General features: G+C 39.9%; 1 non-coding gene across 1 annotated transcript; it reads left to right on the top strand.

The window, feature by feature from the left end:
- Positions 1-20,089: 20,089 nt before the first annotated feature.
- LOC141644697 (small nucleolar RNA R71) lies at positions 20,090-20,196 on the top strand. Its single transcript, XR_012544308.1, has one exon. It is a non-coding gene; the product is annotated as a small nucleolar RNA R71 (small nucleolar RNA).
- Positions 20,197-20,460: the final 264 nt, after the last annotated feature.

The following is a 20,460-nucleotide window of genomic DNA, read 5'->3' as shown; positions in this document are numbered from 1 at the left end:
CTCAATCTAGGATTCAAGTACTTCTATTATTCTTGCTTTATTATTGGAATCATTAGTAGGTATAATCTCTTAATCCCTTTTTAATTATTGCTAATTACTTTCATTTATTCATCATGTTTCATTATGTTAGTATGATTGACAACCTTTCTAGCATGATCAATATGATAATGAGTGAGTAGTCTCTTAGCTAGGGTTTAATGGGTGATTAGGGAAACCAACATGGGGAATGATTCATGCTTAAATTAATATGCTTTCATATCTTATTTGCTTGCTTGTTTTGATCTTAATACATGCACATGTTATATTTGATGAAATGCTAAGCCTATGAATCCTTGCATTTACTATCATCTTCTATCCTTTCAACTTGACTTGTAAGACATAACCCAACTCGAGTCTTGTTAGACCATGCATGTGTTAAGTAGGGAAGATTAAGTCGACTTGTAGGTGTTGTACAATCCAAGAGATTCGGCTCAGGGACCCAAACTTTCCTAGGATTGTAAGATATAACCCAACTCAATCCATCACAACAATAATTGCTTGCTTATAATTTGAGAACATGTTTGTATGATCATATCCCATGATTCCCCTATGAACCCATGACACCCTAGTGCTTTTAATCAATTGTTTACACCCTTATTTCATTTGTCTTGTTAGTTTATTTTCATTGCTATTTTAGTTTAGTAACCTTCTACATCAACCCAATTTGTGACACCCCTAGACACCACTAGTTACAATAGAATCTTCATTTCAATACCCGTCCCTTGGGATCCGACCTTTACTTGCCTCTTTACTAATTGTAGAGTTGTTTGTGAAGTATAAATTGTGTTTTGTATCGACCATTGACCAACGACCACATATGCTTAATTGTGAACACCAAATGGCTCCGATCAAAAATGGCGCCGTTCTTCGGGGACGGTGTTTAATTGATTTAAGATTTCTTTTATTGTTTTTAGTTGTGTCTTTTTCACCTTGGGGAAGTAAAACTCCTCAAGGTTTGTTCTAATTGTTTTCTAGTTGTTTGGTATTTTGCGAGAATGGATTTCATAGATTGTTTTGTAGAGGACCATTTGAGTATCCCTTACTTCAAGGATCCCATGCAAGCATTAGAGGCCTTAGAAGCAAGTGAGGCTAAGAGCATGTATTGGGAGTTGGAGGTGGATCTCTTTGAGGCCGCTCTAGCTAACAAAGAACTCACCCATGCACAATCCGAGTTGGTGCATAATATTCTAGTGGAAGCATGTCAACTCATAGAGGATGAGCAATCTATCCTAGAGGATATTCTACAAACTCAAGAGCAAGAGGAACCCATCATGGAATTTGAATATGATGAGGTTAATGAAAGTGAAGAAGAATATGTCATGAGAATGGAATGTTTAATGGAGATGGAGCAAATTCTCAATGACACTCCAAAGGAGGAAAGTGAGGTACAAACTCCTACTTTAAAACCCCTTCCCCCAAATTTGAAATATGCTTACCTTGATGAATCAAAGACCAAACCCGTGATTGTTAATGATAGACTTGATGATGACCAATTGGGTAAATTGCTTAATGTGTTGAAACAACATGAGAAGGCTATAGGTTATAGTCTAGATGACCTTAAGGGGATAAGTCCCAACTTTTGCATGCATAGGATTCATCTAGAGGACGACCATAGACCTACCATTCAACCCCAAAGAAGATTGAACCCCCACATGCAAGAAGTTGTCAAAGGAGAAGTCATGAAATTACTTGATGCGGGAATTATATATCCCATATCGGATTCTTTGTGGGTTAGCCCCGTCCAAGTGGTACCTAAGAAAGGAGGTACTACGGTAGTGACAAATGAAAAGAATGAATTAATACCCACAAGAATGATCACCGGTTGGCGTATGTGCATTGACTACCGTAAATTGAACTCCGCAACAAGGAAAGATCACTTCCCCTTACCATTCATTGACCAAATGCTTGAAAGGTTAGCCTCTAACAAATTCTTTTGTTACCTTGACGGGTATTCGGGATTCTTCCAAATCCCTATACACCCGGATGACCAACATAAGACTACCTTCACATGCCCCTATGGCACTTTTGCATATAGAAGAATGCCTTTTGGATTATGTAATGCCCCCGCTACTTTCCAAAGATGCATGATGAGTGTCTTCTCCGATTATCTAGAGACCATAATGGAAGTTTTTATGGATGATTTTAGTGTTTATGGAAAGGACTTTGACTCATGCTTGCATAATCTTTCTCTTGTATTGCAAAAATGTGAAGATGTTAGTCTTGTTTTAAATTGGGAAAAGTGTCATTTCATGGTTAATGAAGGAATTGTTTTGGGTCATTTGATTTCGGAAAAAGGCATCGAGGTAGATAAAGCTAAAGTTGAGGTGATAGAGAAACTCCCACCTCCCGTGAATGTTAGAGGGGTGAGAAGTTTTCTCGGTCACGCGGGTTTTTACCGTCGTTTCATAAAAGATTTTTCTAAAATAGCAAAACCCCTCACTCAACTTTTGCTTAAGGATGCCCAATTCCAATTTACTGACGAGTGTGTTGAAGCTTTTAATAGAATCAAAGAAGCATTGATCTCGGCACCAATCATCCAACCCCCAAATTGGGAGTTACCTTTTGAGATTATGTGTGACGCTAGCAACTACGCCGTTGGAGCGGTACTTGGCCAACGGGTAGGGAGAGCTCTGCATGCCATCTATTACATAAGCAAAACCCTCGACCCTTCTCAAGTGAATTATGATACAACCGAAAAGGAGCTTCTTGCCATTGTATATGCTTTGGATAAATTTCGGTCCTACTTACTTGGATCCAAGGTGATTGTATTTTCGGATCACCGTGCTCTTCGACATCTCTTTATAAAGAAGGAGGCAAAGCCAAGGTTGTTGAGATGGATTTTGCTACTTCAAGAATTTGACTTGGAAATAAGAGACAAGAAAGGAGCCGAGAATGTAGTGGCGGATCATTTGTCAAGGATCCGGTTTCATGATGAAAATGGAGAAACCCCGATCAATGACTCATTCCCGACGATATTTTGATGGCCATTCAAACTCAACTTGAAAGGCACATCACCCCATGGTTTGCCGATTATGCTAACTATATTGTTGGAAAAGTGCTCCCTCCTAACTTGAACCACAACCAAAGGAAGAGATTCCTATTCGAAGTGAAGAGGTACTTTTGGGATGATCCAAACCTCTACAAGGAGTGTAGTGATGGGCTCTACCGGAGATGCATCCCTCAATGGGAAATCCAAGGAATCTTGGAAGGATGTCATTCATCACCCTACGGTGGGCACCATGGAGCAAGAAGAACCGTTGCGAAAATCCTCCAATCGGGTTTCTATTGGCCCACAATGTTTCAAGATACAAGAGAATTCATCATTCATTGCGATGCTTGTCAAAGAACGGGCAATATATCTTGGAGGAACGAAATGCCGCAAAGGGGCATTCTAGAGGTGGAGATTTTCTACGTTTGGGGAATTGACTACCAAGGACCCTTTGTGACATCTAATGGGAATAAGTACATCCTTGTGGCCGTAGATTATGTTTCAAAGTGGGTAGAGGCAATTGCTACCCCGAATGATGATGCAAAGACGGTCACCAAGCTTTTCAAGAAGATAATTTTTCCACGATTTGGAGTTCCTAGAGCTATCATTAGTGATGGAGGAACACATTTCCATGAAAAGAAGCTTGCATCCCTTTTGACCAAATATGGTGTTCAACATCGAACCGGCTTGGGATATCATCCTCAAACAAGCGGTCAAGTGGAAATTTCAAATAGAGAGATCAAGCAAATTCTTGAAAAAGTTGTGAACAAGACTCGAAAAGATTGGAGCACAAAGCTTGATGATGCTCTTTGGGCTTATAGGACGGCCTATAAGACTCCCATAGGTGCCACCCCCTACAAGCTTGTATATGGAAAAGCATGTCATTTGCCAATCGAATTGGAATACAAAGCTTATTGGGCAATCCGAGCACTCAATCTTGATCTCAAATTGAGCGGTCAAAAGAGGATGATCCAAATCCAAGAGTTGGAGGAATTCCGACTACAATCTTATGAGAATGCAAAGATTTACAAAGAAAGAACAAAATTGCTTCATGATAAGAGGATTCGACAAAAGGCCTTGCACAAGGGAGACAAAGTCCTTCTATTCAATTCCCGCTACCGACTCTTTTAGGAAAATTGAACTCTAGATGGATGGGTCCCTATGTGATAACCGAAGTTGGGAAGTATGGAGATTTCGAACTCAAGGCGGAAGATGGAAGCAAGTTCAAGGTAAATGGTCAAAGATTGAAGCCATACTATGAAGGAGCATTTGTTGGAGAGGTCGAGGCTACCTACCTCGGTCCTCCTTCTCCTTGACATCTCATCAAGAATGAGAGTTTGGTGGAGTCCTCCCTAAACCACCATTTGTAAATATACTAACCCTCTAACTTGTATTTATTATTTAATTGTATTTGTTTAATAAGCATAAATTCTTTTCATGAGCGCAAGTGAGGGAGGGTTACTAATGAGTTTTTGAATGAAGGAAGGAGAAAATTCCTAAGTGTGGGGATGCATTGAAAGAAAGGAGAAAAAGTCAACACTCGCAGCAAGAATCCGTGCGTCTCTCTGGAAATCCGGACGTCTGGCGAATACGGACGTCAAGGGAAAAACGCGCGTCATTTGTGTTGAGAAATTGAAGATTTCTGGACTGATGAAGAATCCGAGCGTCCTAAGGAAGAAGACGCCCGTCTGAGAGAATCCGGCCGGATTAGTGGAAAGACGCTCGTCTTCTCCCCTGAGCATTTCAAAGAAAAATCTCTGTCGAAGAATCCGCCCGTTTTCTCAAGAAGACGCCCGTCCTGACCCTGAAGAATCCGAGCGTCTTATGCTCGGGACGCCCGTCTTAAGGCGAGAAAAATTCTGGGATTATACTCTGTGGCAGAATCCGGGCGTCTTGCCCAGAATCCGCCCGTCCCGTGAGAGGAGAATCCGGCGTCTCGGCTTCGAATCCGCTCGTCGTCTCCCGCCCGTTTCTCGACCCGACTTTTCTCAATTAAATTACACCCCACCACCCATATAATGACACATCACTACTCCTTCCACTCACCCTATAAAACTCACCCTCCTTATGACTCCCATACATATCCAATTCACTCCCTTCACCCACAAAATTAAAAGTCCCCAATTTTCTAGGGTTTCCAATTCTCAATCAACAAAGAACAAACCTTAGCAAATCTTCAAACAAAATAACCCAAATCAAAAGAACTCAAGGATGGCACCTAGAAGATCCTCCTTTAGAAGTGCAAGAAGACCTAGGATGGTGGGAAGTTCCTCTACCTCACATCTCAACACCATTAGAAGAGAGCATGTAGAAATTGTAGACCTCACAAGGCTCGACGACTTCTCGAATGTGGAATTCCTTGATGATGTGCAGCGATTGGTCTTCCATCGACTCTTAAGTAAGAATATTCTTCCCACTAAATTCCTTTGTCATGATACTTTGAGAAAACTTGGAATTTTCCACCAAGTGGAGGCTTTATTTGAGGTTTTTGGTCTTTCAACACTCTTTCGCATGTTTGAACCCACCTATCGGTCTCTTGTACTCGAATTCTTGAGTTGCTTAAAGATTACAACTTCAAACAAAGAGATTAGCATAGAGTTTAGGTTGGAAAATGTCTCTAGAACAATGACCCTTGTGGAATTTGCGAGAGTGTTCGGTCTTGATGTCTCGCCTACCCGAACATCAAGACCCAAGAAGTATAGTGTCGCACCTTTGTGGAGGGCCATGACGGGTCGGGACTTCATTCTTACCAAAGAGTGTCTTGCTTTTCACATCCAAAACCCAATCTTGAGGCTCACATACCGATTTCTCTCGGGTACCCTCTTCGCCCGCCGAGACTCGGCTATTGTGAATCAAATGGACCTCATGTTCATGGAATCCTATCTAAACATTCAAGGAAGAGACGGGTATCATCTCAATGCACCTCTAGTCTTGCTAGAAAAGTGGGCGAAATTCCGAAATGGTGATGATGATGGGAAGAAGCATATAGTGAATGGTGGACTTATAACAAGACTTGCAAAGCACTTTAATCCTAGGTTCAATGAGAACAATGAGTACACTCCACTCTCGGGAGGAATGAGAATTAATGAAGACCTCCTTGTTGTCCAACACCATTGGATAACCCTTGAGGGGGTTGATAAAAGGATCAAATGGTTGACGAAAGGAAGTGATCCTATCTACCTTCCGATGGCCGACCTACCTCGAGTCTCCCCAAGGAGAGGAAGCTTGTCCCCAATACCCTCTTACCTCATTCAAAGTCAAGAAAGGCAAGCTCCACCCCCACAAGCTCCTCCACCACAACAACAAGAACAACAAACCCAAGGTGAAAAGATAAAGGTGCCTCCCTACCCCTTTCCCTACCAACCTTACAACCATCCGAATCCCTTCATCCTCCCCGTGACGACTTTGTCACGGGAATCTTGCAAGACTTGCACTACCGTCAATATGAAACCAAGGTGGACAACTATTATGCTCTTTACCCTCAATACCACGACATGGTTCAAAAGGGACGGATAAGTGAAGAAGGAGCTTTTCCTTCATGGGCTCAAATGGAGTTGCTCTTTCCTAACTCGGACAAGGCCAATGAAGGGGCAAACGGTCGCAAAGGGGAGGAGAGCGGCGACTCTTGTGGAGGTGATACGGTGAAGCTTGAGAGTGAAGAAGATGAATTCATGGATCCAAGTTTAAGTGATGCTTCTAGGGATATTTGGGATACCGATATTGAAGGAGATGATGCCGATTTCTAGGAGATTACTTCATCACTAGGTGGAGCGGGCAAGAGGCACCCACCTTAGTTCAAGTGAAGTTTTCTCATCTCTCCTCTTTATCTTTATTTTTCATGAAAAGAACTTTGCATCTTGTTTATTTGTATTTTATTTAACTTTGACTAATTGTTGGTTTAGTCCTAGCAACATCAAAGGACTCACACCTCGGTTCCTTTGAGGTGTTCTTTATTGTTCCCACTTTTGTAAAATCCAAAATGACAATCTAGTTTCATGCATAGCATAGCATGTGCATGAACTCCCCCATGCTTTGACATTAGCAATAGTGTCTTACTTGGTTTGGGGAAGTTAATGCATACGCAACGGGAGGTAATTTAAATTATCCTCTCCGTCATAACAAAAACCATGCATCATGTAGCATAGCTTAGTGTAGAATTGCATTTAGTATAGAAATCATGCATCATCCTTGCATAATTTCCATCATTTTGGCCATTGAGGACAATGCCCATATTAGTGTGGGGATGGGAATTCTAACACTTAACTTTTATTCAAAAACCATAAAAATTGAAAAAATTTCAAAAATCATAAAAATTTGAAAAATTGAAAAACCAAAAACAAGTTCATTTCCTTTGTATATATTGTTTTGTATATATTGTGTTTGTTCATCCTTGTTCACTTTGATTGACTACGCCACATCCGAGACATGAGGATATTGAAGACCGCATGGTATGATCTTTCCAAATCTCCTTTTTCCTCTTTATGTTAATGACTATGTGGCTTTATTTTGATTGATGCGGTTAAACAATGTGAACTTAGGATTGCATTTAGAATTATTTGGCATATTAGTTGGTAGAATCATATCCATTAGGATGTTTATATGTTAGTTGCATCATGGCATGTAGTTTGTATGTTAGAAAAATTTTGCGAAACCGTCTATTTGGGAAGCTTGACAAGTGTATATAGGCCCTAGTAGATGCTTTTTATTCTTAAGACTTTGCTTGTTAGAATACTTGTAAAACACCCTAGGATGTGTCATGCTAGTATCCTTTGACCCATGGTTTAAGGCCGAGTCAAGAGTACCTTGTGGTGTGATAACTCCTTGGCTACCGTTTATTCCAAGGTGACCCTTGAAACCATGCATACTTCCATCATTCATCCATGTTCTACCATATATTTTTGTCATCAAAGGGAATGGGCACAAAACAAAAAGAAATCAATTTGAGTTCAAAGAAATGAAAAGTGAAAGAAAGTTTGCAAAAATGCATCAAATGAAAAGAGGAGCAAAAATAGAACTCCAAAAGCTTCAAATACAAGGCACCCTCGTTACTAATTGGGGTGACTTTGAAAATCTTCAAAAGAAATGCAAAAAAGTTGTCAAGTATTGAAATGCCAAAAATCAAAAAGAAATGGCAAAAAGAAAGTGTTCTCAAAAAGTCAAATGCCAAAGAAATTTGGGGGGAAAACAAAAACAAAAGCAAACTCCCAAAATAAAACTCAAATACTATCGATCCCTTTATCCATCTTATCCATTTTTGTGCATGGTAGAGAGGGGACGACCCTTCTTCTTGTCTAGGCAAGAGGGGGAATTCCGCGATCCTCCAGTGTTTCTAACACCATAGGGAGTCTACTCTTGACAAAAGCATTTAACGATTGAGGACAAAGGTACCCTAGCTTGACGCCTTTTGGAGGTGATTTATTGGTATCCTTCTAGGCTTAGTAGTTTGAACAAATTGCATCTATGAAGGATTGTGTACCCTTGAATTGCTTCCCTTGTAGATAATTTCCGCCACTTAGATGAGGAAAGTGGCTATTCTTTTTGTAGATGCATCCATTACTTGATTTTGTGTGCTTAATGATTGGATGTGTCGCCATTTTGGCAAGACCCACCTTGCCTTGCAAGAAGGCATCCTACCTCATGGTTGTCTTGTTGTGAGTTGAAGGGGCGGAGTGAGACCCGCTAATTGTCTCATATCGGCTATTATTATTAGGTTAGGTTAGTTTTGGTCCTAGTCTTTGTCACCTCTTTACTCGGGACGAGCAAAGGTTCGGTTTGGGGATATTTGATGCGACCATAATTGGCGCATATTTAGCCCCCGAATTACCATTGTTTTCATGCTTTTTAGTGCCTATTTGGGTCATTTCTTATCTTTAGTTCTTTGTTTTGCATATTCTTTGAGATTTTGATCCCTTGGTAGGAAAGGAGTAAGAATCTTGCATTTTCATGGCAAAACAAGGCTAAATTGATCATATTCAATGACCAAGCATCAAGGAGAGACAAGACTAGAAGGCCTTTGTACATAGCATAGTAGAAGAGCATTGTTGAGAAAAGGATCCTTGAGTCCCCAAGGAAATCCCCAAGGAATTCATGAAGAAAAGGGAAGAAAAAGAAGAAGGAAAGTTCTTTGAACTACAATCCGAACGGATTGTAGAGAATCCGTCCGTCCTCGCCAATCCGAGCGTCCTCACCAGGAATCCGCTCGGATTCCCCATGCCCAGTCCGAGCGTCTTGTTCCTTGATCCGCTCGGATCGTCCATCCCAGATCCGGCCGTCCCGACTCCCGGCCCGCACGGATCACAAAAAGACAAAGACAGATTTCGTTCTTCAAGCTAAGAAATGGAGAAGCCCTTCTCTCGGATAATCCCGGAGGCTCCTTGCTCAACTTAAAAAGTGTAATTACTAGTTTAGCCCTTAGTTAACCCTAATGCATCCTCCCTAATTTTCACTATAAATACCCCATTAGTCTAATTAGAGGAGCATGTTCTTCTTATCAATAATTAGTGTAGTTAATATCAATCAAATCTCTCTTCAATATTGTAATCAAATATTAATCAAGTTTTAATCCAAGTTTTAGTTCTTTAATCTCTCTCTTGTTCTTACTTTATTTTGGGTAATTGAAGATTATTTGGGTTATTATTGGGAGATTGACAACCTCTCAATCTAGGATTCAAGTACTTCTATTATTCTTGCTTTATTATTGGAATCATTAGTAGGTATAATCTCTTAATCCCTTTTTAATTATTGCTAATTACTTTCATTTATTCATCATGTTTCATTATGTTAGTATGATTGACAACCTTTCTAGCATGATCAATATGATAATGAGTGAGTAGTCTCTTAGCTAGGGTTTAATGGATGATTAGGGGAAACCAACATGGGGAATGATTCATGCTTAAATTAATATGCTTTCATATCTTATTTGCTTGCTTGTTTTGATCTTAATACATGCACATGTTATATTTGATGAAATGCTAAGCCTATGAATCCTTGCATTTACTATCATCTTCTATCCTTTCAACTTGACTTGTAAGACATAACCCAATTCGAGTCTTGTTAGACCATGCATGTGTTAAGTAGGGAAGATTAAGTCGACTTGTAGGTGTTGTACAATCCAAGAGATTCGGCTCCGGGACCCAAACTTTCCTAGGATTGTAAGATATAACCCAACTCAATCCATCACAACAATAATTGCTTGCTTATAATTTGAGAACATGTTTGTATGATCATATCCCATGATTCCCCTATGAACCCATGACACCCTAGTGCTTTTAATCAATTGTTTACACCCTTATTTCATTTGTCTTGTTAGTTTATTTTCATTGCTATTTTAGTTTAGTAACCTTCTACATCAACCCAATTTGTGACACCCCTAGACACCACTAGTTACAATAGAATCTTCATTTCAATACCCGTCCCTTGGGATCCGACCTTTACTTGCCTCTTTACTAATTGTAGAGTTGTTTGTGAAGTATAAATTGTGTTTTGTATCGACCATTGACCAACGACCACATATGCTTAATTGTGAACACCAAATGGCTCCGATCAAAGAGCATGATGAATCATTGGCAAGCCATAGAAGAATCGTCATGAATTCTCGACGAGAACTAATTAGCTATTCCAGTGTTGGACAGAACACTCTGTTATATGACAAAAGGTTGCACAAATTGAAGTTCGAACACACGTAAGGATTTATGAAAATCCTAAGCTATTCAAGTTAAAAGGAGAAATAAGAAGTTTGGAAAGATACTTAGTTAAAGTAAGAAGTTACTCAAAACTAATATTTTCTAATATGCTAGGACTTATGAGAAGTGCTAGGCTAATCATCTTTACAATTGTTGCAAGACCCTACAAAACGTATACCTAGTGCATTGCGAGTTGGTAGAACACTTGACCAGTGCAAGTTATATCATCCACCACAAATTCGTTGGTTATGTGATAAACAACAAGAAAGTTCTTTGAAGATAAAGAACCCAAACCTAGGTTGGGAACCTATATGTGTACTTGGTAAGGTTCATGCTATGAGAGATAACATGAATATAAAGGAAAATGCAATACAAGAAGTATGAACACATGGACACATGGTATGTTAAACTTCTATTGCAATCGACTAGTGTTTACACACTTACGATATACATCACAAGGTTGTAATATGGTATTGATTACCCGAATGTGATGTCGACATTCGTCGTTTGAGTTATTATTAACTCACCTTATACTTTGTTACATCCAAACGGGTTGTAGAGACAATTGAACCCCGTTAAAGTGAACACGGATTAGCATTGTATTCGCCCATAGTTACTTACATGAGGGGACGTCTCGAAGTGACTAGAGTGTGATGTGGTTGATGGCAAGTTCAAGTGCCATGGAGTCATGTGTGATGACTAGTCGATCACATAGGCAGACTGTTAGGAACTTTTTGTCGGGCCTTATGACCGCTTATAGAGTTCTGGCAAATTTATATAGCCTGGTCGTGGCGAGAGTGATCGGTCCGTTTCGTGTTCACAATTAAATAGATGTGGTCGTTGGGTCACGTCCGAATCAAAACACAATTTATAGCTTCACAAACAACTCTACAATTAGTAAAAAGGCAAGTAAAGGTCGGATCCCAAGGGACGGGAATTGAAATGAGATTTCTATTGAAACTAGTGGTGTCTTAGGGGTGTCACAATTTGGGTTGATGTAGAAGGTCACTAAACTAAATAGCAATGTAAATAAACAAGCAAGATGAATTAAAATGGTTGTAAACAATTGATAAAAAGCACTAGGGTGTCATGGGGTCATAGGGGATTCATGGGAATTGATCATACAAACATGTTCTCAAATTATAAGCAAGCAATTATTGTTGTGATGGATTGAGTTGGGTTATATCTTACAATCGTAGGAAAGTTTGGGTCCCGGAGCCGAATCGATTAGATTGTATAACACCTACAAGTCGACTTAGTCTTCCCTACTCAACAACATGCATGGTCTAATGAGACTCGAGTTGGGTTATGTCTTACAAGTCTCATTGAAAAGATAGGAGATGGTGGTAAATGCAAGGATTCATAGGCTTAGCATTTCATCAAACATAACATGTGCATGAGTTGAGATCAAAACAAGCAAGCAAATAAACCATGAAAGCATATTAATTTAAGCATGAATCATTCCCCATGTTGGTTTCCCCTAATCACCCATTAACCCTAGCTAAGAGACTACTCACTCATTATCATGTTGATCATGCTAGCAAGGTTGTCAATCATACCAACAAAAGGAAACATGATGAATAAATGAAAGTAATTAACAATAATTAAAGAGAGATTAAGAGAATTATACCTATTAATGATTCCAATAATAAAACAAAGATAAAAGAAGTACTTGATGCTTGATTGAGAGGTTGTCAATCTCCCAATAATAACCCAAATAATCTTCAATTACCCAAAATAAAGGATGAACAAAAGAGAGATTAAGGAAATAAAACTTGTATTAGAACTTGATTAATTGTTGATTACAATACTACAGAGAGATTTGATTGATATTAACTACTCTAATTATTGATAAGAAGAACATCCTCTTCTAATTAGACTAATGGGGTATTTATAGTGGAAATTAGGGGGATGCATTAGGGTTAACTAAGGGCTAAACTAGTAATTACACTTTTTAGATTGAGCAGGGAGGAGCCGGTATTTTTCGAAGGAAGGGCTTCTTTCTTTGTAGCTTGGAGAAGACGAAATTGCGTTGTACAGGAATCCGTGCGTTTTGGAGTCGGGACGGGCGGATTCTGGCGGTGGAACACGGGCGGCTTCAGGTGAATCCGGGCGGATTCTGGTGGCTGCAAACCCGAGCGTCTTGGGATGAAACCGCACGGATTGTGCATGTGGAGGACGGCCGGATTGTAGACAATCCGCACGGATTGTGCCTCAGCAACATTTCTTCTTCTTTTCTTCCCTTTTCTTCATAACTTCCTTGGGGATTTCCTCGGGGACTCAAGGATCCTTTCTCAACATTGCTCATCTACTATAATATGTACAAAGCCCTTCTAATCTTGTCTCTCCTTGATGCTTGGTCATTGAATTCGATCAATTTAGTCTCGTTTTGCCAAGAAAATGCAAGATTTGCACTCCTTTCCTACCAAGGGATCAAAATCTCAAAGAATATGCAAAACAAAGAACTAAAGACAATAAATGACCCAAATATGCACTAAAAAGCATGGGAACAAGGCTAATTCGGGGGCTAAATATGCGCTAATTATGGTCACATCAAATATCCCCAAACCGAACCTTTGCTCATCCCGAGTAAAGAGGTGACAAAGACTAGGACCATTATTTAAACTAACCTAATAACATAGCCGATATGAGATAATTAGCGGGTCTCACTCCGCCCCTTCAACTCACAACAAGACAACCATGAGGTAGAATGCCTTCTTGCAAGGCAAGGTGGGTCTTGCCAAAATGGCGACACATCCAAACATTAAGCACACAAAATCAAATAATGGATGCATCTACAAAATGAATAGCCACTTCCTCATCAAGTGGCGGAGGCAACTAAGAGAGAACAAATTTAAGAGCATGTAATCCTTCACAAATACTAGTTCAACAAATTACTAAGGCTAAGAGGATGGCACTAAATCACCTCCAAATGGTGTTAAACTAGACTACTTTTGTCCTCAATTTCCAAATGCTTTCGTCAAGAGCGATCGGATGGTGGTGGAATGATGATCCCTATGATGCTAGTAGCATATGACATGACAAGTCTCGAATTCTCTACAAAAGTAAAGGTCATGGATCGTCCCAAGCTCGACAAAGTGGTTTGACAAAAGGCTTTTTGGGAATGAAATGCTCAAATCTTTATACACAACGGTGGATATGACTAGTATTCAAATTGTCCTCATTTCACTTTCACATTTCAAAAATTTAAGATGGGGTTTGTCCCTTCCGGGCTAGTGTCCTTTGCTTTCGCCAATCGCTTATTAGGCAACCGGTTAACCTCTAGACAATAGCTTTTCGGGGTGATAGTCACTCTGTCTCTGGGCGGCCGAATTCACAACCGTGTGGGGGCCCAATTCAATGGATCCCGCTCCAAAGCACATCGAAGTGGTACGCCTCTCTCAAAACAATTAAATTTCTCAATATTTCAACATTTCATAATATTTGAGGTTTCTTTGGCATTAAATTACTTCCACATGACAAAATTCTTTGAAATGAGCACTTCAAGCTTATTGATAGAAAATATTTTTGGGTTGCCTTACCACAAGGTCAATCAAGGTCACCTAGACAAGTTAACCAAGTCCACATCGCATCACGGGGTTGGATAGGTGACTCACATGTAAACCCTTGACTAGGCTTTGGGTCATGGGTCAAAAGACACTAGTATGACACTATCTAGGGTGTTTTACAACCATTCTAGTAGGCAAAGTCTTAAGTTGAAAAAGTATTTGTAATGGCTTAGTTGCTCTTGTCAAAGTTTTCAATTAGGCACTTTTCAAAACTTTTTTCTAAATGCAACTACATGCAATGATGCAACTAATATAAAGATCCTAATGCAAGTGATTCTATCAACTAATATGACATATAAACTAAATGCAAGTCCTAAATTCACATTGTTATACCGCATCAATCAAAATAAAGCCACATAGTCATTAACATAAAGAGGAAAAAGGAGATTGGAAAGATCATACCATGCGGTCTTCATGATCCTCATGTCTCGGATGTGGCGTAGTCAATCAATGTGAACAAGGATAGAACAAACACAATATATACAATATATACAATATAACTATGCTACAAAAGGAAAAAACATGTTTTTGGGTTTTTCAAATTTTCAAATTTTTATGGTTTTTCGAAATTTTTCAATTTTTTTTGGATTTTTGAATAATAGTTAAGTTAGAATTCCCCATCCCCACACTAATATGGGCATTGTCCTCAATGGCCAAAATGATGGAAAATTATGCAAACATGATGCATGATTTCTACACTAGATGCAATCTACACTAGTCTACACTACATGATGCATGGTTTTTGTTTATGACGGAGAGGATAATTTAGATTACCTCCCATTGTGTATGCATTAACTTCCCCAAACCGAGTTAGACACTATTGCTAATGTCCAAGGATGGGTCTAGTTCATGCACACACTATGCAATGCATGAAACTAATTTGTCATTTTGGATTTTGAAAGTGGGAACAATAAAATGAGAACACCTCAAAAAGTACCGAGGTGTGAGTCCTTAATGGTGCTAGGACTACTCCAACAATGATCAAGAAAAATAAATAAATAGAACAAAGAGAGAAATAGACAAACCTTGAGAGGGTAGGAGCCTCCAAAGCTTGCTAATCTTCCATCATATCATCACTATCATCATTATCCTCCTTAGAAGTGGTCTCATTGCCACTTCCCTCTTCACTTGCTTCTTCACCTTCTTCTTCATTTTGCTCATCATCCTCTTCTCCTTCTTCACTAGCTTCTTCATCAATTTTATCATCAACTTCTTCATTACCAACAACCTCATTGTCACCCGGAACAACCCTAGATGCACTCGGAAATAGGACTTCCTTATCCGCCCAACTAGGCAAATGACATGATGGGTCAAGTAGTCCTTGCCTAGCTAAGTGTAAGAGGGGTGGATATTGAGCTAAGTAAGCATTTTTCCGATCCTCAAAGGCTTGCTTGTGCATTGCTTGTATGAGAAGAGTCAAATAATTATTTCTTGCTTCAACTCCTTCCGGCTTGAACTCTTGATACTCAAAAGGGTAAGGTGGTGTGACAATGGAAGAGGAGGGTATTTAAAGTTCACCCTTTTGTTGTTGGATAATATACTCGGCCTCTTTTGAAAAGGGAAGTAGATAATTGGTCCGGTGGACACTCAATCGATAAATATTTGAAGGCAAAGTGAAAGAACTAGCCTCACTAGTGAGCCATCCATACTTGGTGTCAAGAGGGTTATGGGCAACCCACTTGTACTTGTGTATCATAGTATGCAAATCAACGAGACGACCACCTTCTTTCGCCTCATACTTGTTATCTTTGTTGAAATTAGGATCAAAGTATTTAGCTAGGATAGTGACTAGGCCTCCATTTACAATAACGGTAGTGCCTTTCTTCCCACAATCAATGTTGAGCCATCTATCCACCAATAGCCTTAGAAAGTTTAAAGACTTGGTGTGTACTCTTCCAATGTTTAAAGCCGGCTCAAGGAGAACAAAATCGAGTTTGGTGAAATGATTGGTGTCTTTTCTTGCATTGATAGTGCTCCCTACGACCTTGTGCCATACTCTTATGCCCGGATGGTGGACTAAAAGAGAACGACTCGCATGAAAGTCTTCAAATTTCCTTCCGGAAATTGCCACCCAAAGAGGGTCGGGGTCATATTTGCCAACATTCTTAAAATAACTCGGTTCATCACTAAGACCCAAAGCTTTACCCAATTCCCTAAAGGGGATGCGTCTACTAACATTGCTAGACGAAACTCGAGGTTCTCCATAGTCTCAACCTTGTTAACTTTCAAAGAACTCAAAAATTCTAAGGTAAGGGAGGGGTATGTCAATTCTTTTGATTCAAACAATTTCTCCAACCCCATGGCTTTGAAAAGGCTCTAGTTTGCTCAAGGACACCCAATTTTTCTAAGGTATCTTCACATATAAACTTGGTGGATTGAAATGATTTTCTAGCAAACTTAGCAAAAGTGTCCCTATGGGTTTTGGAAATGAAAGTTACCTCCGGATAGTTTGCAAGTTGATCAATTTCCGGAGTAGTGGATGTTGTTGCACCCATGGGAGGTTGTTGTTGTTGTTGCACTTCCAAGTTTGGATTTGCTACCACCATAGCCAATGCTTTCTTCGCTTGAAGACTCTTTTGCCTTTGTGAAAGTGTCTTTGCCTTTGGTGCCTTTGCCTTTGTTGCCTTTGTTGCTCCCTTAGTCCTTGCCATTAATGAATTAACCAAGAAAGAGTGAAAAATCTTCAATTTCTAGTGCACCCAAATCGATTTAAAGATGAAAGGCTTTGCCTTTATGAATTCAAAAATCGACTCAAAGGTTGAAGATTTTGTGCTTGGTTTTGATTTTTATTGAAAAAGGAGTGATTGATTTGTTATTAAAAGGATGTTTTGATTTGATTTTGGTGAATGTAGTTAAGGAATTTTGTTTTTGTGATGGAGAGAATGAGGGTTTTGAGGGTTTTGAGTAGTGTTATGAATGAAGGAATGAAGAAATGAATGTGGGAGGGGTTTTATAAAGCCCGAAAAATTCAAACTGCAGGGGCAATCCGTGCGGTTTTCGCTCAAGACGGCGGATTCTCGCCTTTTTCAGGTTAGGAAAAACTCGCCTAAAGACGGGCGTCTTTTAGTGAAGACGCTCGGATTCGCAGACACGGGACGACCGGATTCTCCTGAAGACGGCCGGATTTCAGTCCAGGAATTTTTCTTGTTTTCCTCAGCTAAGAAGACGGGCGTCTTCTTTTCAAGACGGGCGGATTTTCAAAGACGGGCGGATTAGGATGTAGGACGCTCAGATTTTTGTGATCAAAAATTTGAAAACTTCAGCTCAATTCAGGACGTGCGTCTTCTACCCAACACGCTCGGATTTCTTGAAAACGGGCGGATTCTCCTGAATCCGCTCGGATTCGACCCCTTTGTACCCGGATTCAATTCCATCCATGTACAATGCATATCCCTTGCCATTCTTCCATTCTTCTTCAAATCTTGTGTTCTTCATTGTGGGGGGCACTACTAAGGCATGGATAGCCTAGGTAATTGTCATCCCCACACTAAGCTAAAGCACTACACATTAATTGAAATTATTAATCCCTCCCTCACTTCTCTCAAACATGACAATTAACTTGATCAAAGTATAAAAATCCAAAAATAACAAAAATGCAATACAAGAATTGAAATGCAAGTTAGGGAGTTAGAAATATTTACAAATGGTGGTTTAAGGAGGACTCCACCAAACTCTCATTCTTGATGAGATGTCAAGAGGGCATGTCCAAGGTATTGTTGATGTTGCTCAACACCTTTAAAAAGTAATCAAAAGCTTGTTCATTGTCATGGTAGAGGTCTTTAATAGACCTTGGCCCTTGTTGTCGGTCTTGATCGATGGCATTACCAATGTAGGGATTAAAAATCCCTTCAAATTCGTCGTCCCAAAGACCACAAACTTCATTAAGTTGATCATTGAAAATCTCTTGATTTGATGGTGACAACTTTCCCATTTCCTTTTCTTGGCCAATGAGGCCATCTTCTTCTTCTTTGTTTGATTTTGGTGAGCTTTGCAAGCTCTCCTTGTCACAATTCACTTGCTCTTTGAATGGAGCATCTTCAATTTTCTTCTTCCATTGGAGTTCCGACTTCTTACTTTCATCCTTCCGACTATAATGATCGATCATAAAACACGGTTCATGTAAACGGGGAGCTCTCATAGTCTTGTCAAGATTAAAAGTTATACTCTCATCTCCCACTTCTAGAGTGAGCTCACCATGTTTTACATCAATCACCGCACCCGCGGTGTGTAAGAAGGGTCTTCCAAGAATGATTGGAATGTTGGAGTCTTCCTCCATATCAACAATGACAAAGTCCACCGGGATGAAAAACTTCCCAATTCGCACGGGGACATCTTCCCATATCCCTAATGGTGTCTTCGTCGATCTATCGGCCATTTGGAGTGTGATATTGGTGCATTTAAGCTCTCTCATTCCCAACCTTTTACTTACCGAGTACGGCATAACACTCACACTAGCCCCTAGATCACATAAGGCTTTGTTGATCGTGGTGTCGCCAATGGTACACGGTATTGAGAAGCTTCCCGGATCCTTTAGTTTTGGAGGTGAACTCCCTTGAAGTATTGCACTACTCACCTTAGTGAAGGTGATAGTCTCAAGTTTTCGGATCGACTTCTTCTTTGTGAGGATGTCTTTCATGTATTTCGCATAGGCCGGCACGTGATTGATTAATTCCGTGAAGGGAATTGAGACTTCCAAATTCTTCACAATTTCCATAAACTTTCCAAGTTGGTCATCAAATTTGGGCTTGGCTTGACGACTTGGAAAAGGAAGTCTAATCACAATGGGCTCCTTCTCCTTGACCTTGTCTTCATTTCTCTTTGAAATTTCTTCTTTTGATAATTCTCCATCGTTGGAGTTTTGCACAATTTCTTCCTTATCACTAGCCTCCACAACTTCATCCTCAACTTGCTTCTTCGGTGCTTCATACCTTGTACCACTTCTCAAGTGAATGGCACTAATCGTTTCATGTCTTGGGGGATTACTTTGAGGTGGTAATTGCCTCTTTTGTCTTTGTGAGCTTGAAGATGCTAGTTGAGTCAATTGTGTTTCCAACATCTTGGTGTGAGCTAGAATGTTGTTGATGGTGGTTTCCTTTGCTTGACTATCTTTTTGCATTTGAGTGAAAAACTTTTGTTGATTCTTTTGCATTTGGAGGACCGCTTTTTGAACATCAAAACCTTGGTCATTTTGGTGATTGTATGGATTTTGATTTTGGTAACCTTTGTTTTGGTTGTAAAAGGGTCTTTGATTTTGGTTTCTCATGGGAGGTGGAGTGTAAGTTGTTTGAGGATTTTGAACATTTTGGCGTTTGTATGAGAGATTTGGGTGAAACTTGGTGTTTTCATTGTAATAATTGGAATAAGGGGTACCACTTTTGTATGCTTGGAAAGCATTCACTTGTTCATTTGTTCCCCTACATTCACTTTGGTCATGTCCCAAAGTTCCACAATTCCCACATATCCGACTTGGGATTGATGAGGATGCCGTCATGGCATTAACATGATGCTTTGGTGATTTTGAGGCTTCTTCAAGTTTAGCCATAGCTTGTTCAAACTTCAAATTGATTGTGTCAATGTGAGCACTAACTTGAGCACCCAATTGAGTAACGGAGTCCACTTCATGCCTTCCTCCTCTAGTAGCCTTGCGAGGTCTACTATATTGTGAGTTATGGACTGCCATTTCCTCAATCTTGTTCCATGTTTGATTGTCATCAACTTCGGTGAACATTCCATTTGATCCCATGTTGAGAATGTTCCTTGAATCTTCATATAAACCGTTCCAAAATTGTTGTACCAAGAACCATTCGCTAAGTCCAAAGTGAGGACATGAGCGACAAATTCCCTTAAACCGCTCCCAAGCTTCATACAAAGATTCTTCATCCCTTTGCTTAAAACGAGTAATTTGAGCTCTTAGCATGTTAGTCTTTTCCGGTGGGTAGAACTTTTTGTAGAAAGCTAGAGCCAACTTCTTCCAAGAATCTATTCCGAGAGTGGCCTTGTCAAGGCCCTTCAACCGTTGTTTCGCGGTGCCGATTAGAGAAAAAAGAAATAAGACCCATCGAATTTGGTCTTGAGTCACACCGGTTTGAGAAATTGCATCACAATAGTCACAAAAGGTTTCCATATGAGAATGAGGGTCTTCACTAGGCATCCCCCCAAATTGGCTCCTTTCGACTAATTG

This window comes from Silene latifolia, chromosome 2 (assembly GCF_048544455.1).
Source record: "Silene latifolia isolate original U9 population chromosome 2, ASM4854445v1, whole genome shotgun sequence".
NCBI lineage: Eukaryota > Viridiplantae > Streptophyta > Magnoliopsida > Caryophyllales > Caryophyllaceae > Silene > Silene latifolia.
The sequence above is the reverse complement of the archived record's forward strand: the minus strand, read 5'-3'. Positions and strand labels throughout refer to the sequence as shown.